The 18,671-nt window shown below is 37.6% G+C and overlaps 1 long non-coding RNA gene across 1 annotated transcript; it reads right to left on the bottom strand.

The window, feature by feature from the left end:
- Window positions 1-2,523: 2,523 nt before the first annotated feature.
- LOC139117068 (uncharacterized) lies at window positions 2,524-7,505 on the bottom strand. Its single transcript, XR_011548449.1, has 2 exons — window positions 7,297-7,505; window positions 2,524-5,166 (listed from the first exon to the last, which is right to left on the bottom strand). It is a non-coding gene; the product is annotated as an uncharacterized lncRNA (long non-coding RNA).
- Between the last annotated feature and the right edge of the window lie 11,166 nt (window positions 7,506-18,671).

Raw genomic sequence — 18,671 nt, 5'->3', positions numbered from 1 at the left:
GGAAATCTTTGATAGCTAAATGCAGTGGCCAGAAAAAAAGTGGCAAAAATAACTGCAAAAATACACAATTGAAGATTTCATCATACTTTGAATATATCACAGCGGATCATCCCTCAGAACATGTCAACCAAAGCTATCTGATGAGTAGTTTTTGGCAACAATTGCCCCCAAAAATAAAAATTGCAGATTTCATCATAATTTCAAAAGATCAAATTTAGTTCATCTATAGAATTCTGTATACCAAATTTCAAAGCTATCAGACGAGTACTTTTTGAGAAACATATTTTGACCAAAAATGGCTAAAATTGCCCCAAAAATACAAAATTACAGATTTCATCAGAAATTCAATATATATTACTTAGCTCATCTGTAGAAACCTGTATACCAAATTTCAAAGCTTTCAGACCAGTACTTTTTGAGAAACACATTTTTTGACCAAAAATGGAAAAAATTGCCCAAAAATACAAAATTGCAGATTTCATCATAATTTCAATAAATATCATTAAGGTGATCTGTAGGAACGTGTATACAAAATTGCAAAGCTATCAGATGAGTACTTTTGGAAATACACATTTTTTGACCAAAAATGGAAAAAATTGCCCCAAAAATACAAAATTACAAATTTCGTAAGAAATTCAATATATATTACTTAGTTCACCTATAGAAACCTGTATACCGAATTCCAAAACTATCAGACCAGTACTTTTTGAGAAATACATTTTTTGACCAAAAATGGCAAAAATTGCCTTAAAAATGCAAATTTGCATATTTCTGCACAATTTGAAGAAATCTGAAATAGATCATCCCTAGGGACATATGTACCAAATATCAAAGCTATCTGACTGGTAATTTTGAAGAAGATTTTTAAAGATTTTTTTACCAAAAATGACAAAAATTGCCTTACAAATACAAATATGCCAATTTCACCACGATTTGAACAAATCTGACTGAAGTCACCCTAAGTAAACTGCATATCAAATTTCAAAGCAATCGAACAAGCGATTTCAGAGAAGAAGATTTTTTTACCAAAAACACCAAAAAATGCCCCAAAAATACAAATATGCAAATTTCACCAAAATTTGAACAAACTTAAGTGAGGTCATCCCAAGTGAACTGCATGTAGAATTTCAAAGCAATTGGACTTGCGGTTTCAGAGGAGAAGGCAATTGTTGACGGACGACGCCGCCGACGCCGCCGGAAAATCAACCTATTTGATAAGCTCCGCATCGCTGACAGCGGAGCTAAAAATGTGAGTTTGAAACTTTGATAGCTTTATTAACATGCAAGCCACACCTATTGAAAACTTATCAGTTCTTGTAATTTAGTTGAAATCCGTTCAACCTTCCTTCAGATATTGTGTATACAAAGACATTCACACTGCTAAACCATTAGCTTACCTTAACACACCACAGTACTACAAATATCCTATGATTCATTCTTATTTGCACCATCAGAGATTCCCAAGTCAAGCTAAACTACCGATACAAATTTTGGAAACTGGCAGAGACTTCTTTTCAATTACCATTACAGATCATTTTAAAAAGCAGGCATTATTGAGAGAGGCGATCCTAACCTTTTAAATTTTTCAAGCAATACGGAAGAGTTGGAAGTAAAACTGATAATTGAAGCACCTGTTAAGTCAAACAAAAAGATATTTTTTTTTCTATTGAAAATACAAAGGAAATTTACGTTTTAACTGTAAACAGAAATTGGCCACCTCAGTTGGTTATCTGCTCGTTTCCTCTGATCCAAAGTGTGACACCCGCAGTAAGCTTACATTCATACTGTGATTTCTATGACTTTGATTTTGACACTCAATGTAATTCCTAAATGTACTTTTCCTTGATAAAAATTGATAAAAGTTTTTAAAATGGCAACCTTTGATGGTACAAATCAGGAAGAATTATGGGTAAAATATTTTATTGTGCACACGTAAGCCAACTTTCAAAATTAACTTTTTTGTCTAGTGGTCCATGTTGACCACCATATTGAAATTTTGGTGGTCGTTAGCAAAATACCTGTGGACAAAAAAACTAACAAAATTTGTATACTAAAGACAACTCTTCATGTCAACTTGAACATTTTGCAGTACCCTGTGTAATAATAATTTATGAGAACAAATTTACCTGATATAGCTGTGACATCTTTTAAACACTCATTGCTTTTAGCTTTATTATATGTATAAAAAGAATTTGTTACAGGCAAATATATATTTTAAATTTCTAGACGGTTGGATGCTCCTAGTTATCACACTTTCTATAGGCGTTTCTGTAATATTTTCAAAACCAAGAAGCTTTAACTTATGAAGCAATTTGTTGAACAGGTGTTTGATTCAAAGATGATATTCAACCAAAATACAAAATGACTGAAAATCTAGGTGGTCTCACATTGACAACAGAAAATCAAAACTGTGATCAATATCAGAAAAGCGGCAGTCATTTGACCCATGACCACTGTTAATTTCAAGAGTCATAAATTGAAAACATCCCAAAACACTCAAGTAAAGCACACTTCACCAAAATTAAAAAAATACAATATTCTGTTTATTGACAAAACAGGCCTCTAAAGCCCAAGCTGCTACTAAGAATTTTTTCATGATTAAAAAATATCCAGATTTAGTGTATACAGTTCAAATTAAACACTAGATGGCTATTTTTATACTGTAAAACATAACAAATCGTCAATTTAGTGAAGACAAAACATTGCTGATGACACAGTCCAGGTGGATTAACGTGTTTCAATTACAGTGTCTAAATTACTGTCTGGCAGCCTCATTACAGGTAAGAGGGGTGAATTAGTTAAATGTGAGAAAATCACATCAAAAGGGTCATGTGGCGGTCATGTTTGTGTACTTGGGACAAAAATAGTGTGTCACGTACCAATTGTCATGTTGGATCATAATAAAATAAATTGAAGTACAAGAGAACACCATAAAACATTGTTTTTGTTCTAAGAGTGAACAAAATCTGTACAGGGATGGTTGGGTTTTAATTCAAATACATAAAAAATTTGGAAGAAAATGGCAGCCGTGTCTCAGAATTTTTAAATAACTCATAGTTTTTTATACAAAAAGGGGTGAAAGTGACTACCCTGTCTTGTAGAATAAATGACTTTTATTTTTAGCATTATTATTCACTGTACAAAAACTAAATGGAATTTAAAAATTCTTAGAGTTTTATACCCTAAGATACCCCATTACCTATATTTATTCAACGTGTGGTGTTTCCCTAGAAAAAGTTGACAGCATCTGTGATCTTGGAGTTGAAGTTTCTTCCAATATGTCTTGGGACTAGCATATCAATATATCTGTTACAAAAGCAAACAGCATGCTGGGACTGATTAAACGTACATGTGGCGACACCTGTTCCACAAAAATGAAACTCCAACTATTTATCCCTAGCCAGTAGTATTCTCGATTATGAACTCATCAAAGGTTACAGCTACTGTCACTTTAATACCAACATTGCTAATTTTGCACATTTCTAAGCCAAACAATTGGCAATAAGGGGAAGAAAAACAAGCAATCTAGCAGCCGATATACCTTGAGAGAATAACTATATTTGACACAAGTGTTGATAAAGAAGGCTGGAATCTTTGATAGTTCATTTCAGTGGCCAGACATGATTGGCAATAATAGCTGCAAAAATACACAATTGAAGATTTCATCATAATTTGAACATATCACATTAAGATCATCCATAAGAACATGTCAACCAAAGCTATCAGACGAGCAGTTCTTTGAGCATCAAATTGTTTTTACCGAATATGGCACAAATTGCCAAAAACAAAACAAAATCGCAGATTTTATCATAATTTCAATATATCACATTAAAATATCCCCTTTGAACCTGTATAGCAATTATCATAGCTATTAATGGGCAGTTTATGAGAAACGCATTTTTTTGATCAAAATGGCAAAAATTGCCCCACAAAGTACAAAATTAGATTTCATCATAATTTTAATATATCACATTTTGTTCATCTGTAGGAACCCTTATACCAAATTCTAAAGCTATTAGATGAGCAATTTTTGAGAAACACATTTTTTGACCAAAAATGACAAAAATTGCACAAAAAATACATAATTGCAGATTTCATCATAATTTCAATATATCACATTCAGTTCATCTGTAGGAACCTGTGTACTAAATATCACAGCTGTCAGATAAGTGGTTTTTGTGAAACAAATTTTTTGACCAAAAATGACAAAAATTGCCTTGAAAATAAAAATTTGCATATTTCTGCACAATTTGAACAAACCTGAAGTAGAACATCCCTTGGGACCTATGTACCAAGTATCAAAGCTAATGTGACCTGTACTTTTGAAGATTTTTAAAGATTTTTTGACTCAAAATGACAAAAATTACACATATGCAAATTTCACCACAATTTGAATAAACTTAAGTGAGGTCACCCCAAGTGGACTGCAAATTGAACTTCAAAGCAATCGGACTTGCGGTTACAGAGGAGAAGGCAATTGTTGACAGACGACAGACAATCAGCCTATTTGACAAGCTCTGCATCGCTGACAGCAGAGCTAATAAAAAGTTTGTTTTTCATCCTCTCGCATCTCAATACAGATCAATTTGTCTTTTATTTGTCTTTACTTCATATTCTCTGTCTCCATCCTGAGATGTGCATCTGACTGGTCTTTTAGAATTTCCACAAGAAAAGTTATAGCTATGATCAGCTGAGTTTCTCTTTCTTTTTTTCTTGTTAATATTTTTCCTATATGGATGTAGCAGTTTTATGAGCTTAACCTAACTTTTCACTTTAAATGTTGAAAAAGCTTCATTGTGAGCTTTTTCCAACAAACTGTTCAATGTAGGACTATCCACAAAATCCTCACTCAAACTCCAATCAAACAAATCCCTGATCATATCTGTTTAAGTCAGCTGAAGCGGCTTCTCATCACTACATGTTGGTGATTGTTGACACACTTCATCAGCTGTACATGCAGCATACATGGGCTCACTGTACGTGTTTATGCAGGCCAATGCTAGTATACACAAACACTTTTCATCAGATGGCACATCCCAAATACCATCTGCAGTGGTCATCTTCACACGCTTGTCAAACCCCAATTCAAGCATTCTTTGTGCACCATCCTCGCCGCTCTTATTAACTTTAGATAGTCTGCCAGCCTGCTGCAATCCCTCAAGGTAACTAAAAAATAAAGCAAAGACATTGATGAATATTTGGCCCCACTCTCTTGGTGAATGCATTGTTATCGTACATTTACAAGATTTGTGTACACTACACTGGTACCTAATATGATGTCAGCAAATTTCAGCAATTTGGTTTCATGTCAAAAAATAGAAAATGCCTGGAATTAATAACTAGCCTTGTTTGTAAAACTATCATCTACAAACACATTAGTTACACATCACGTGAATCTTTTTTTAAAGTATTATATGAAGAATTAACAATCTGATTCTATGATCAACTAACAGCATAATTTCTTGTATTCAAACAAGCCTTTGCTTTGTTGCTAAGTATGTCCTGTACCCTCTAGTGTCTAAAGGACAGGATGGATACTGCGATACAAGCAAAGTTCAAGTGCACAATAATCTAGCCAGAGAGAAAACAATATGGAGCGGGGGCAGTACAGTGTTTTTAAGAATTATATGCACATATGCAAACTTTTCAAGGAATACAAGTTTGTGACATGATTAAAGCATATAATTTCAGTGAATGTGCAGTGACAAATAAGAGCTGGGACAGATATGAGGACAATGCAGTTCAATGAATCATAGATTATTCAGCATTGAAACACAGTCTCTCTACCACCAGTCTGGAAACGTGCCTGGTTTCTTTGTGACAAAGAATATGGAAAAACAAGTGATGAACACCTTCTTTTTTGTGTCAGAAAGTTGAGACAAATAGTCATGCATATTATTAAGAACCTATTTGCATCTCACAGAGACAAATTACACATTTTCCTGCAGACATTTTGAAATCTACATTACTGAATTATTTTGATTCAAAATGGAACTACAGTATACTGTGAACTTAACTACATCAATTTTTGATGCGAAGAAACACCAGATTGCAAGAAAAGGAGAGCATAATTGTGACAGCAAATCATATCACACCTTTAACAATACCTGTTTCCTGACGAGTGATAGAGAGACTGTGACAGAAAACAGATACTGTTGAGAGCAAAATATTTTGCGTCAGATCTGAAAAAAAATAAGCGTTTTTAGCATCAAACTTTTGTTGAACATGTCATATATGCTGTAATACCACAAACCCTGAATACACACAGACCAGAATTGTGGAAACGTATCCCTGCAATGCCTGATTACTGTGGCTTCAAATTATACTCAATTTGCTTAGAAAACTTTGCTGTAGAAAACCAGTTGAGACACATTTCACAAGTGGTACGTGTGATGTCATGATGTCACACAGTACGGAAACCTTACACATATTTATGAGCACATGTAAAACCCATGGAATTCATAGATGTCAAAGGGGAAGGACGCCCAGCAATTCTGTGTTCATCAAGACAAAATCTATGAAAAACTGGAGCGAAATCTGTCTTCGTTATTCACTTTCACAATGTAGTGATAATGCGATGGTGTCTTTTTAATAGACCCTGGTTACAAGTGGAAGTGATGTAACACACTAGTGCCTTCAGTTTGTAATACCCACTGCACTGAGGCTTATAGGGCTTCCCCAGCAGCTGACTATTGTAATTACTAGGCCCTTACGTCACTTCTACCTATAACCAAAGAATTCTAAAAGGGCCCACTGCGCTATCAATAATTGCAAGGGAATAAAAAGACTGATCACCACTTTTTCTTAGATTATTTTATTGATGAACACCAGATCACTGGGTAACCTTTCCCTTAACCTAAGTGACGACCAATGTTCATGGCCACTTGTGCCACCAGGCTGTTACCTGTGGTGGACAATGCTATCATTAAGAACCTAACATGGCTTATATTTCCATTTGACTTAAGCCGGGTATTAAACTTAAAAAGTTTGGCTAAACAAGATAACAAGATACATGGCTGTATGTAAAATGGGTTTTGATCTATAGATAAAAAGTCGGAACTGGGTGAAAAAATGAAGAATATTGATGAGAAAGTGTTACACTCCTAAGAAATATTGATTTCATTCCTCTAAATAAAATTTACAAATCAAGAAGACAACAGAGAAACAAATAGCTGTAACTTCACAAGAACTTTGTCAATTTGTTAAGCTCTGTGCATGCATAGACAGTAGAGGGGGAAGACTATACTGTCTATGGTCTGTGGTAATAGTATCCATGTACATAATATTTGAGCTTACCTATAGTAGATTTTAACTTTAGCAGAAATCAATTTCAAGGGATCATCAATTCTCCTATTTGCAATTCCCTTCAAAAACTGATACTTCATGGAACCTAAAAATCTGTAAAACAAAGCAACAACTTAAATATCAATTCATTTCGTCAAGCATATACATTATAGAAAGTTCATGAAAACGATATGTTCACTTTGATCAAACTGGCAAAATTGGACTTGCTGTCATAAAAAAACACAACCTGAACTTTCTTCAGGTCATTTTCTCAAACATCTTTGGGAGAATTTTATGCTTTGAAGTACAACATAAATGTACGGTATATTGCTGCCCTCAGGGCAGATTGGTAGATAGGATGAGAAATGTATGTTTCCCCTAAGGGCAGCTCTGATATATTGCTGCTCTCATGGCAGATTGGTAAATACACTGTGCAATGCTGTAAGAATAGAAATATATGTATGCCCCAAGGGCAGCTCTGATATAATGCTGCCCTCAGGGCAAATTGGTAGATAGCATAGAGAATGTATATGTCTGCCTTAAGGGCAGCTCTGATATATTGCTGCCCTTAGAGCAGATTGGTAGATAGGATAAGAAATGTATGATTGCCCTGAGGGCAGCTGTGATAAATTGCTGCCCTCAGGGCAGATTGGTAGATAGCATAGGGAATGTATACATGTGTACCCCAAGGGCAGCTCTGATATAATGCTGCCCTCAGGGCAAATTGGTAGATAGCATGGAGAAAGTATATGTCTGCCTTGAGGGCAGCTCTGAAATATTGCTGCCCTCAGGGCAGATTGGTAGATATACACTTATCCACTGCTGTAAGGTTAGGAAATGTATGTTTGCCCTGAGGGCAGCTCTGATATATTGCTGCCTGCAGGGCAGATTGGCAGATAGGATAAGAAAGGTATGTCTGCCCTGAAGGCAGGTCTGCTAAATTGTTGCCCTCAGGGCAGATCGGCAGATAGCATAGGGAATGTACACATGTCTGCCCTGAGGGCAGCTCTGATAAATTGTTGCCCTTAGGGTAGATTGGTAGATATAGCATTGAGAATGTATAAGTCTGCCCAAAGGGCAGGGCAGGTCTGATATATTGCTGCCCTCAGGGCAGATTGGTAGATTGCATAGAGAATGTATAAGTCTGCCCAAAGGGCAGCTCTGATATATTGCTGCCCTCAGGGCAAATTGTAGACAGCATAGAGAATGTATATGTCTGCCCCAAGGGCAGCTCTGATACATTGCTGCCCTCAGGGCAAATTGTAGACAGCATAGAGAATGTATATGTCTGCCCCAAGGGCAGCTCTGATACATTGCTGCCCTCAGGGCAGATAGGTAGACAGCATAGAGAATCTATATGTCTGCCCCAAGGGCAGCCCTGATACATTGCTGCCCTCAGGGCACATTGGTAGATATACACTATGCAATGCTGTAATGATAGGAAATATATATGTTTGCCCTCAGGGCAGCTCTGAAATATTGGTGCCCCTAGGGCAGATTGGTAGACTATGCAATGCTGTAAGGATAGGAAATATGTCTGCCCTGAGGGCAGCTCTGATATATTACTGCCCTTGGGGCAGATTGGTAGATACTAGACACTACACAATGCTATGAGGATGGAAAATGTATATCTGCCCTGAGGGCAGAGCAGATATATCGCTGCTCTCTGGGCAGAGTGGTAGATATTTACTATGGACGTAGGCGAATATACATCATGCAATGTTGGAAAAGTTTTAATTGTTTGTTTGCACTCACATGGAGGCGCTTGTATGATGCCATTTGCATCAGGGCACTCAGCTAATGTAGCGACCGCTAGCGACCGCCGCAACAATGATTGCAGCTATCCACGATCAGACTGAGTAACACCACCTTGCATTTATACTACGTTAATTTGCAAGTTGACCGTGTGATCATGGCAAACGTGTTGCTATATTATGTATTTTTAACTTGTCTTGGGAAATTTGACTTACCTTTACGCGTCATCCTTTTGAAATAAAACACCAGCAAGCTAAAGATCGTTCTGACACAGTGCGGGGTAAGGTACGACTACAGGTATGCTCTCTGCAGCGTGCAACGGCACTTCCATGACTTGCCGCGCTCACGCGTACGGGGACTATTTTTCAAGCAAGTTGTGACGTCATTGAATGTTGTGCAGATGTTGGAGCTGCCCTGAGGGCAGCGCTGCCCTCAGGTCATTTTTCAGTTGCAACTTCTACCGCCTGCACTGGAGTCACCCGCCATTGTTGCAAAACTGCAGACGACACTACGGTCACGTGACCGGGTACTTTTCCAAATTTGGTCAAAACTATTTCCCTAGCGAAATAGCTTTTCAAAAAATACCCTCTGACGTCACTTTTGTCGATCCGGTGGGGACTAGACGTATCTATTTTCTCGTCACGTGACGTATTCTGGCGAATCGCGACACGGAATGAGCATATGGGGTGTTATAAATAGTACTATACATACAGTTTTGCGGGCATGGCTTGCTATTTAATTCTCCGGTTTTGCGGGCATGGCTTGCTATTTAATTGTCCGTTTGTACCTTTAAAGGGACAAAGTCGGCCATTTTTCATTAATTTTGTTTGACATGTTGAAAGATACCGGTCATGACCATTATTTATTCATTTTCCGATTTTTTCGCAATATTTTCATTTATCGTTTTTAAAACTGGGGTCGAATGTATGCATGGTCACCCATTCATTAAGTATCTTTCGACATGTCAAACAATGTCATACAATGTAAGTAGTATCTCGTATCAAACGAGGTCAAACTTGTTATTGCTATACTCTGAGGGGTGACGCACAGGTCAAACTAGCTTATTCCTGAGATACTTGTAATGACATTTGCACCCTGGATGTGTTACATCTTGTATTTATGCCTCAGTGTAGGGTGACTAAACTCTGAACTATACACCCATAAACAGGTGTCGCTTTTCAAACACGAACAATAGTTCACCGAGAATTAGACCTTTACTTGCATCCTGCTGACATAACCCACGCCTGAATATTTTTACAGTCAGTTTTTTCATGGAAACAGGCAGCTGTGCTTTGACCCAAGTCAGAATGGTGCCCACTTATGTCACAACACTGCATGGTGTTAATCAGTCTGCTGTGTGCATCCCTGTCAAAAGCCCAATGGCATGCGAAGTATATATTGTGTCCACAAGCACCGCGACATCGATGTAGTGCATGAATCCCAAAATGCGTGCAGCATTGATTGGACAGTCGATCAAAACTTGCCCCGCGATGCGAAGTGTGAGGTCGAAGGCCGAACCTGGGTCCTTGTACCCTTCGTTACACTAGTACCGACACTCGGGCTTCGGCCTCACACTTTGATCCCAACTCTGCACGCACCTGTGCACAAATCTGTCCAGGTCGTCGATTAGATTTGTCAATCATGACCTCCATTGACGAACCTCATGTTGGGTATTGCACGTCAGACTGGTTTTCCAAGTAATTTTATTTCATCTGCTAGCTTCCGGTTCCTTTCTTCAAATTGATGTCAGGTGTATCTGTATGTATAATCTGCAAGATTAGATTTCGTTCCTTTCGTCAGGATCGGAGTCATATTCGCCTCCCCCTTAACCTGAGACCTCGTCAGAAATTATTTATTCCTTGTCAGATGATCAGCAACAGCATGTTAAAATTATCTGTGGATTAGTTTATCAGTTCTATAAATTAAATATTTGAAAACTGTTGCAGTTCCTTCCAGAGAGCGTTCCCAAGGCTTCTTCAACACCGAATTTGAGTTAATTTTACATTGGTTTCGATCCATAAATGAACATGCAATGTCTTTGAACCGTAAGCTGACGAAAATGGCATTGAAAACACTGACTTTCATATCCCAAGTAGTGTAAAAGTTCAAACGCAGAATCATCAAGGACAGTTGCTTTGTTTCGCAAACATTTACACCGAATTATTTGCTTGTGCATGCTATGTTTTACGTCCAAACATTTACTTTAAACATCTTCCAAAATGCTCGTGACATTACTTGTATTTTCCTTCGTTTCATGAAGAAAAATATTTCAGAATAAGTGGTCAAACCAGTCACAAATTGCATCATTCAGTCACAGAATTCGAAGCTTTTTAAGTGCATAGCCCATGGGCTTTAATATACCAGCGATATATATCGGAGATATCTGGTTGCTTGAAAATAGAAAAGCTGATTTACAAAGTTTACTAAGTGTCATTGGTACAACAAATCTGCGGCTCATATTAAAAGCAAGACAAATTTTATACTTTTCTGTTTTCTCTATGTCAATTCAGAATGACGGTTAACAAAAAGCTGTTTTGTCATTACTAGCTGTAGACCATTCCTTTAGTTATTAAAGGTGATACTGATATTCATAGCAAATCGACAAAGCCAAAGGCATTATGACCGTGGCTAAATTTTTCATTCACTGAATATAGGTATAATATAACTATAACATAATTTGAAATTAACGCCTATCACAACACAGTTCTAAGGCTACAGTTACTGTTACATGTAACAAAAAAGATCATGAATGATACTGGTCCTAGCCTAGATTATATTCGTACGCTTGCTTCCTTACCTCCGACCCACTCCGGGGGTACGGAGGCAATCGTACGAATAGAATCTAGGCTTTACTGATCCTTGCTATGGACGTAGATCATAGCAGGGAGAGTGGAAAGTGATGTTCAGTAGACGCAGTTGGCAGTATGTTGCAAAGCGCGAAATTAAGAAAAGATCAGGTGAAATTGTTTCTCTTATGAACATTAGTCATTGATTTGGTCACATCATGTTGACAGTTATAAAACAACAGATTGACATCGCATGTTTCAAGAATCCAGCTTGGCTGAAAGGAAGAAGGTGACAGTTAGCAGTGATCCTTGCCGTAACGCCACATCAACAGCAGGAATGATGAAAAGTGGCGTTCGGTTGTTACAGCAGGTAGTGTAGTGGCATAGGTACGTTCAGAAAACAGCAGGTCATATTGATCTAATATGCTCATTACTCCTGGATATTTTCACATAATGTTGACATTTATATCATTACAAACGCCACAAGTAATCGGTATCGGGCCTGGTTTAATCGAAGTGGCCACAGTCAACAGTCATTATACATCTTGATTGCGAAATCGGTCACACGGAAGTCGTTTATGTTCTCAATCAGATCCCTTTAACATTTCTACCATTCTCCAATTTCAAGGGCAAAAAGGAGACAGCAAGGTGGACAAAATGGATATTTTGAATTTTGATAAGGTCCATGTGCATTTGCCTTCTCATTGCTGATTAGCTCCATCTCCTTCATACCTCGCCCATCGACTGCATTCTGACCTGATCTAAGGCTACGATCAACGACACTATTCTGTGGCCGCGCCTGGATAATCACAAAGGCTTGAACCATCATGGATACCACCAAGATGCACATCACAGTACACGACTTCATACTTAGCATTCTTTTCGTGATTGTACGTTAGTTGAATCTGTACTGCAGCTTGTGTTGTCTCGAACAAACTATCAAGAACTCAGAGTTACGTCAATGTAACTTGAAGGAGTCGACCACACTTAGCTTTATGAGAGTAATCACGCAAGCGCATCAAACACAAAACTTTCAAATGCTGACCCGTGTACAACCGAGTGCAAAGTAGCTTGACCTTATACAGTACTTATCTGCAGCGTATATTCCAATCAGCTGTATCTATTTTGCACTAAAGGCAATGTTATTCAATAGGTACATATATTTTAATGTCAATAAATTTCGACGCGATGGAAATCATCTGCTATGGCGCCACAAATTTTACAAAACAAACATTTGAGTTCGATGGCCCCGTTTGTAATAAAAAGTTTAGCGCAAGTTGATAATTGATAACGTACAGGACGAAATTTAATTTTTTTAACCAAACACAGGACATATTCTTTATGCAAATTTAAATTAAAGTTCGAAACAAAAGTCACTCAGTATTTCGACAGGCTTCATGGAGGAGAAAAATCTAGCTGAGGGCCAGGACACAAATTTTAAGTTGTGTGTCACTTCCTTCACTATTATTCAATATACTATATAATGATCTTTTCCCAGCACTTTGCCTTGTGGAGCAGTGTAGACAAAATTCTGCAAATTGTGATATACAGGTCAACCTTGTTACTTGGTTCGATGAATTACTTGTTAAACCAGCTTATTTCTGAAGTCCTTTGTATGGTCACATTTGCACATTCGCGATGTTGCATCTCGTATTTATGCCTCAGTGTCAGGTGATTAAACTCTGAACTACACAACATTTTTCTAGTGCCCTTTAACTGCCAGTTCATACAGCTCACTGAGACCTTACGAAGCAGCCATACTTTTACCATGGCAATAGTGGTGCCACTTATGTCATAAAAATATATGGCTTTAATAAGTAAAGTATGTGAAGCCTTGTCAATCCTTTCCGGCATAATATCGTCCACATACTGAATAAATATATCTAAGACGTCGAATAGGTTTGTCAGACATGAGCTCCATTGATGAAAAACATATTAAGTATATCATATAAGACTCTGGTTTTTCAAACACAGGTACAAAAGTTACGAGAAATAAGCTAGAAACTTTGCTAAACAGAATATTTTTTATTCTAGCATTCTGTGCGGAGCAAAACAACAACTACAGTTGATACACAAAACAAAACGCACTGACAAATTGGCCAAAAGGAACGACTTATGTCCTTTTTACACAATTTTGTTAATTCTGTTCACTTTTCCTGATAGGTGAGGGAAGTCACTCCGTTTCAAAGTCTATCTTTTTTGTGATCGGTGGTTCTGTGTTTTACAATATAAAGTTTTCCGGTAAAGATAAAGTTTTCATGTATAGAGACAATCCTTCCCTGGAAGAAAAACACTCCTATATACACACCGGAAAATTCAGTAAATTTCAAAAAATGGCCAGTTTTATTTTGACTGAATTTCAAAACTATAGCAAATCAGAAGGGGGTACTTGAATGTCTTTTTAGTTTGTTAGGGGTTCTCTGGAAAATCTGAGAACTTGTTTTGGATTCCCCTTCTAGAGGTGTTTGTGTATGCAGCCTAAGACGTCGAATGGTTTTGAGCTCCACTGACGAAACCCATAATTAAGTATTTCATATCAAATTGTGGTTTCCAAATGGCTCACTATTTTATGACTACTGGTCGCTTTTGATACCTTTATCGACATTTAATATAATGTTAATTGGTTTGCAGTGCTCAAGGCTGCGTTTCTTTCCTTTCTTCAACATCGGACGCATATTGACTTTCCCTCGTGAGCTGAGACCTCACCAGATATTGTTATTTGATTGTCAGCTAATCAGCAACATAATTTAAAAATCTGGGAATTAGTTTATCATGTCTAGAAACATTAATATTTGAAAACCATTCCTTTAACATAGTTTTCCCTTCTGCAATACCAGGTGAGAGATGTCGAAAAGATTCATCAACTTCGGAAGGTGGATGGGGCACCACTAATTTTGACGGAGGCATGCACAGACAATTTTTTGACCCATACCAGGCCTATCATGATGAGCCTAATTTTATTGTAATTGCAGCTCAAGCTACGTTGCTACAATTATCACCACGACTCCTCGATACACCGGTCTCCAATAAAGTACTATATACTAACATTCAAAGTAGCAAACATCGGACGCAATTTCAACCAAAGCGATGTGAATATATGGCACTAGATTAGTTAAAGTAGTCTGAAACAAGTCCACCAAGAGAAAATGACAAGATATGTTTCGTTCTCTCATTGATGCATTTATTTTCCTTTCTCTCGCAGGTTTTCGAATCAAAGGTATGTTTTTCATTAGCAAAATCATGGTTTCCAAAAAAGGCAGTTTTTCTCAATACTAGCTGTACACCATTCCTATAAGCTTAGTTGTTGAAGATGATACTGATACTCATAGTACGTCGACAAAGACAAAAGTTGTAACCTTATTGTGTTAAGCCATTATGACAGTGGCCTATGTATAATGTCTTCATTCACTGAATGTAGGTATAATGGCATTATAACATAATTGAAATTTACGCCTATCACGGAATAATGGTAAGGCTACAGTCTCTGTTACACGTAACAAACGGTTCTTGAATAATACTGATCCTTGCTTTTGACGTACATCATAGCTGGGAGAGTGGAAAGTGATGCTCAGATGACACCGTTGGCAATATGTTGGCATGGGTAAGTTCAGAAAAGATCAGATGAAATGGTTCATCCTTTGAATGTTAGTCATTGATTATGTCACATCACGTTGACATTTATAAAGTAATATAGACATCACATGTTTCAAGCATGCAGCTTGGCTTAAGGTAATATGCACCTCGAAAGTAAAAGACTTAAACTTTTGCTCAAACTTTCCTCAGTGAAACTTTCAACCAGTCTCTTACCAAAGCAAGAATAAAAATCAGGGGTCACCGGCAAACTTTTGTACTAGAGAGACAAATAACATGCGATTTCTCGATATTTGAAATCCAAAATGGCCGCCATCCCTGTGTTAACTCTATGGGAAAAATAAAATTTTCGATTTTCGAAAAACGGTGAAAACTTTTCTTTTACCAAGAGCTTCAAAATGAGCCCCCACAAGTGGTAGGTCAGAAGAAAATTGATAAAATTTGAAGGCCCGAATTTCTGTCCCCGAGGTGCGTTCTACCTTAATGGAAGAAGGTGACAGTTAGCAGTGATCCTTGCCACAACGACACATCAACAGCAGGAATGATAAAAAGTGGTGTTCGGTTGTTGCAACAGGTAGTGAAGTAGCACGGGTAAGTTCAGAAAACAGCTTGTCAACTGGATCTGATATGCTCATTACTCCTGGATATTTTCACATCATGGTGATATTTATAAAATACGAACGCCAAATGTAATCGGTTTCGAGCATGGTGAACAGTCATGATACATTTTTATTGCGAAATCGGTCACACGGAACACGTTAATGCTGTCAATCAGATCCCTTTAACCATTCTACCATGCTTCTTTTTCCATGGCAAACAGGAGGACAGCAAGGCGGACAAAATGAATATTTTGAATTTTGATATAAAGGTCCGTGTGCATTTGCTTTCTCATTGCTGACTAGCGCCATCTCCTTCATACCTCGCCCATCGACTGCATTCTGACCTGATATAAGGCTACGATCAACGACACTCTTCTGTGGCCGCGCCTGGACAATCATAATATCTTGAACCACCATGGATAGCACCAAGATTCACATCACAGTACACAACTTCATACTTAGCATTCTTTTCGTGATTGTACGTTAGCTGAATATGTACTGCAGCTTGTGTTGTCTCGAACAAACTAGCAAGAACTCAGATTAATATGTCAGAGATATTTGAAGGAATCGGCCACGCCTAGTTTTACGAGAGTAATGACGCAAGCGTATAAACACGCTCCTTTCAAATTCTGACCCGTGTACAACCGAATGCAAAGTAGCTTTACCTTGTACTTATCTGCAGCGTATATTCCAATCAGCTGTGACTATTATATTACACTAAAGGCGATGTTATTCTATAGATACATATATTTTAATGTCAATAAATTGCGACGACATGAAAATTGTCTACCATGACAGGGCCTGAGAAAACACCAAAACATTTTTATTTTACCAAAAATGAAAGGACTATGGCCTGTTGAAAATGAAAAAGTTAAGCGTAAGTTGACAATTGATAACGTATAGGACGAAGTTTCATTTTTAATCAAACACAGGATATAGTTTTTTTATGCAAATTCAAATTTTCGATCCAAACAAAAGTCACTTAGTATGTCAACTGGCTGCATGGAGAAGAAAAATCTAGCTGAGGGCCAGAACACAAAATTTAAAAGTTGACTGTGACTTCATTCACTGTTATGCTAAGATGTATAATGGAATATAAAATATTCTTCTTCCAGCGCTTTGCCTGGTAGAGCACTGCAGACAAAATTCGGCAAAATGTTATACAGTAAACAGGTCAAACTTGTTACTGCGTGTAGTCACATACTCGTTACATCAGCTTATTTCTGAGGTCCTTGCTATGACACTAGCACATTGGATATGTTGCTTCTTGTATTTATGCCTCAGCGTCGGGTGATTAAACTCTGAACATCACACCTATAATCAACATTTTTCAAGTGTCCTTTTTCAGCCAGTTCTGATAGCTCATTTACACTTTACAAGTAGCCATGCTTTTACCCTTGTCATAATGGTGTCACTTTTGTCAAAAGACACTGATCAGGCAATATGACATTTAATTGGTCCAATAAACATTTCCATTCAAGGTAATAAATTACCAGGCCCATCATACTTCTATGTTTAGAAATTTAAGTAGGACCATCCGGAACCACTGAAAGTTAGTGGTGGTACCAGGTGTCCAGAACGGGTAAGCGTATCCTACTAGTGTAACGCCCCTCCCTGTTGAGATTTTATGTTGAAGCGTCCCTCACGTGGCCAAGGCGTGTGAAGGTAATTGACTCAGATCGTACGAGAAGCAGATAAGAGATAGTGTGATAGTTTAATTAATTAATTATTGGTAAAGATTTCAATGAGAACAATCGAGAACGGGATATTCCATAGTGTGATCTTATTTAATCTTAAGAAACAATCAAAGACTGGCGGGAAAATTACCACGTGATAACTTTTGTAATTATGTAAGTTTGGAGATGTATTTAACTTTGTAGAGAACTTAGACGAGAGGACTTGAAATCAGAGCTGAGACGGTGAACGGTACGGTCGCAATCTTGCAATAAAGTACAAGGTTGTGTTACAATCTACATCTTGGTGTGTCAGTTTCAGTTACTGAAAGCTTTACGATCCCACACTGGTACCTCGACTCGTAATTCCCCTAAATACGAGCGCATCACTAGCATGCTACACCCGTCAGGATTTGTCCAAAAATTGTCCAGAAATTAGCGAGATATAGCGGGGAATTGACACTTCCTTGCCCTTCTGCGAGAGGTATGCAAGAATATAAACTATCTCGCACTTAATTTACGAGAATTTTGTTTTCTAACCATCAGCCTGCAAGAACTGTTTTCTCGCTCTACAACTGCGAGATATTAAATTCTCGCAACCAATCCACTGACTAATTAATTGCTGGTTGATTGCGAGAATTCAATTATTTGCAGATGAACCACCATGACTAGCACCAAGGTGCACATCACAGTACACGACTTCATACTAAGCTTTCTTTTCGTGATTGTATATTAACTGAATATGTATTGCAGCTTGTCTTGTCTCGAACAAACTATCAAGAACTCAGACCTATGTCAAAGATACTTGAAGGAATTGACCACAATTATGAGAGAAATCACGCAATCGCACAAATTAATTGTAAAGACTTGGGGACGTATTGGGGTGGACATGACTCGAAACGAAACAGTCTGTAATTGATATCACCTAGATGTGTCGCATTGTGTCTAAAATAGAAAGTCGCAAAACTAAATTGTATGGACAA

This window comes from Ptychodera flava, chromosome 18, assembly GCF_041260155.1.
Source record: "Ptychodera flava strain L36383 chromosome 18, AS_Pfla_20210202, whole genome shotgun sequence".
Lineage (NCBI taxonomy): Eukaryota > Metazoa > Hemichordata > Enteropneusta > Ptychoderidae > Ptychodera > Ptychodera flava.
This window is presented reverse-complemented; position numbering and strand designations above follow the sequence as displayed.